The sequence below is a fragment of the Procambarus clarkii genome, chromosome 73 (assembly GCF_040958095.1).
Source record: "Procambarus clarkii isolate CNS0578487 chromosome 73, FALCON_Pclarkii_2.0, whole genome shotgun sequence".
NCBI lineage: Eukaryota > Metazoa > Arthropoda > Malacostraca > Decapoda > Cambaridae > Procambarus > Procambarus clarkii.
In genome coordinates, this window is record NC_091222.1 from 20,651,302 (window position 1) to 20,654,272 (window position 2,971).

The following is a 2,971-nucleotide window of genomic DNA, read 5'->3' on the forward strand; positions in this document are numbered from 1 at the left end:
TACAAGTGGATGAATGGACATAACAAAGGAGATAATAGGGTATTAAAAGTATCAACACAAGACGGAACACGAAACAATGGGTATAAATTGGATAAGTTTAGGTTTAGGAAAAACTTGGGTAAATACTGGTTCGGTAACAGGGTTGTTGATTTGAGGAACCAATTACCACGTAACGTGGTGGAGGTGGGGTCCCTCGATTGTTTCAAGCGTGGGTTATCTTGGTTATCTTGAGATGATTTCGGGGCTTTTTTTTTTTAGTGTCCCCGCGGCCCGGTCCTTGACCAGGCCTTCACCCCCAGGAAGCAGCCCGTGACAGCTAACACCCAGGTACCTATTTACTGCTAGGTTACAGGGGCATAGGGTGAAAGAAACTCTGCCCATTGTTTCTCGCCGGCGCCTGGGATCGAACCCAGGACCACAGGATCACAAGTCCCGCGTGCTGTCCGCTCGGCCGACCGGCTCCAAAACATTATTGCCAACAGCATTTGGTATTCCCAGGCGGTCACCCATCCAAGTACTAACCAAACCCAACGTTGCTTAACTTCGCTGATCGGACGAGAAGCGGTGTTCTCAACGTGGTATGGCCGTTGGCCATACCACGGGTTGGAGAAGTATATGAGTGGGATTGGGTGGTTATAGATAAGAGCTGCCTCGTATGGGCCAATAGGCCTTCTGCAGTTAACTTTGTTCTTATGTTCTTATGTTCACTGGAAAGGAGAAGAGTTAGTGGTGACATGATGGAAGTTTACAAGTGGATGAATGGACATAACAAAGGGGATATTAATCGGATACTAAAAGTAACAACACAAGAAAGAACGCAAAACAATAGGTATAAATTGGATAAGTATAGATTTTGAAAAGACTTGGGTAAATACTGGATCGGTAACGGTTGTTGATTTGTGGAACCAATTACCGTGTAACGCAGTGGAGGTCGGGTCCCTTGATTGTTTCAAATGTGGGTTGGACATGTATTTGAGTGGGATTCTGTGGTTATATATTGGAGCTCCCTCGCATGGGCCAATATGCCTTCTGCAGTTACCTTTGTTTTTATGTTCTATGTTTAGTAAATACAGACAAAATATTTATTAAAAATACTATCCATCTCTTCGTCATTATCCGTTATCTGACCTGTCTCGGTTTTTAATGGACCTATCCTTTCCTTAACCTTTGTTTGATATAACTAAAAAAAAACTTTAGGATTTGCCATTGCTTAGCCTGCTATACAAATTTCATACTTTCTTTTTGGTCTCCATATCTCTTTTCTAACATTTCTAACCAGTTGTGGGAGTTCTTGTTCTAAACTGACTTCCCCATTTCATTCCATTTGCCATATGATTAGTTTTGGTAAAGTTGTTCAATGTCAACAAATATTTTTTGACTAATTGTATATGAAAAGGGCTGCAATTGTTCCAAGTTTCAGTATTGCAGCCTAAATAGAAAGGGAGATATCATTTTTTTTTTGAACGAAAATTACACATTTTCATTTGGATTAAAACCTTTCACTTTTTCAGATATAATCATTCTATGATACTTTTCTGACACATTAGCATATACTAAAGGATCTATAGTTTGGGAGTTTACAAAACATCTATAGTTTTCCTAATACAAATAGTCAAAGTTCCCCACAAAAATTATGCAAATATGTCATGTTTATTGCTATTATAAAATCAATTAATGAACTTAATTAATGTTGAGAAACAAAACAACTTCCGATTTTAGAGACATAAACTTTACATATAAGGTGTACGTTTCATGTAAACAGAATAAAAATGAGAGAATTCGATGTCGTTTATGTTACTTGAAAAATAAATCATTAATATATAAAGTCTAAGGTGCTGCCATCCGTAGCTGAGGTTGACATCAACCCATTTTCTCCAAAATTTGCACACTTACAGATAGGCTTACGTGCAGTCAGGTGTATAAGTTTCATGCAAATCGTCCGATAACAAAAATACTCCAAATTGAAAAAAAAATTAACTTAATAAACCAATTATAATATATTTTTTTAATGTGCTATTGTGATAGCTGAGAGTCATAGACATGATTTCAGTTGACACTTGTGTTTGATAATCGTTTTTGACCATTTTGGAAAATTTTTGAGACCACTTCAATATTTTTTTCTCCCTTCCTATTTATTCTATGATGCTGAAACCTGGACCAGATAAAACGCTTCTCATATACAATTCGTCAAAAAAGTTTAATTGAAATCGAACCAGTTTTCATTTTTGGCATATATGAATCAAATGTCCCCTTAATCCTTTTGTACCAAGCTCTCTTTCTACCTATAAGGTTCTTCAGATCCTTTGTTATCCATTTCGGGTCATTTGTATTTGTTCTTTTCAATTTGTAAGGCATACTTCTTTCCTGTGCTTTGCTTAGAATATTTGTAAATAACTTATATTTTGAATCCAAATCGAAATCCTCCTTTACATCACACATCGCTGAGCTCACGTCTTGCTCCAAGACCGGCCCACCACCTATGCCCAAGACTTTCCAATCTATTTGACCCAAACAATTTCTTAGGATACTAAAATTAGCATTACGAAAATCTGGCACTTTAACAGAATTTTCTCCTACAGATCTATTCCATTCTATGCTAAATCTGATTTCTTTGTGATCACTGTTTTCATGTCTTTTGTACTCAGAGACTGTGCCATGAAGTTTTACTCTTGCTTCTCTGTTTATGAGACAGTTTTTGGTCCAGGAGAGCAGGTTGCCTCTGACCTCTTTGTCAATGAGGCAGCAGAGAATAGCTGGGGCGCTAGCCAGTTCAAAGGCTTTTTCGAGGTCCAGGAATATCAGCATTCCTGGTCTGTCATTCAAGTGGGCTAACAGAGTTGTAATACATTCCACTGTGCCAACCCCTCTTCTATAGGCATACATATCATGATGCAGTTTAGGCATTTTCCACTCCAGTCTGTTGAGTGCCATTCTGTCAGCCGTCTTGGCTGCACAGCTTTGGAGAGAGATG

At 38.2% G+C, this 2,971-nt stretch overlaps 1 non-coding gene across 1 annotated transcript; it reads right to left on the reverse strand.

Moving 5' to 3' along the window:
- Positions 1-473: 473 nt before the first annotated feature.
- Positions 474-592, reverse strand: LOC123774203 (5S ribosomal RNA). The gene has a single exon (XR_006774914.1). It is a non-coding gene; the product is annotated as a 5S ribosomal RNA (ribosomal RNA).
- Between the last annotated feature and the right edge of the window lie 2,379 nt (positions 593-2,971).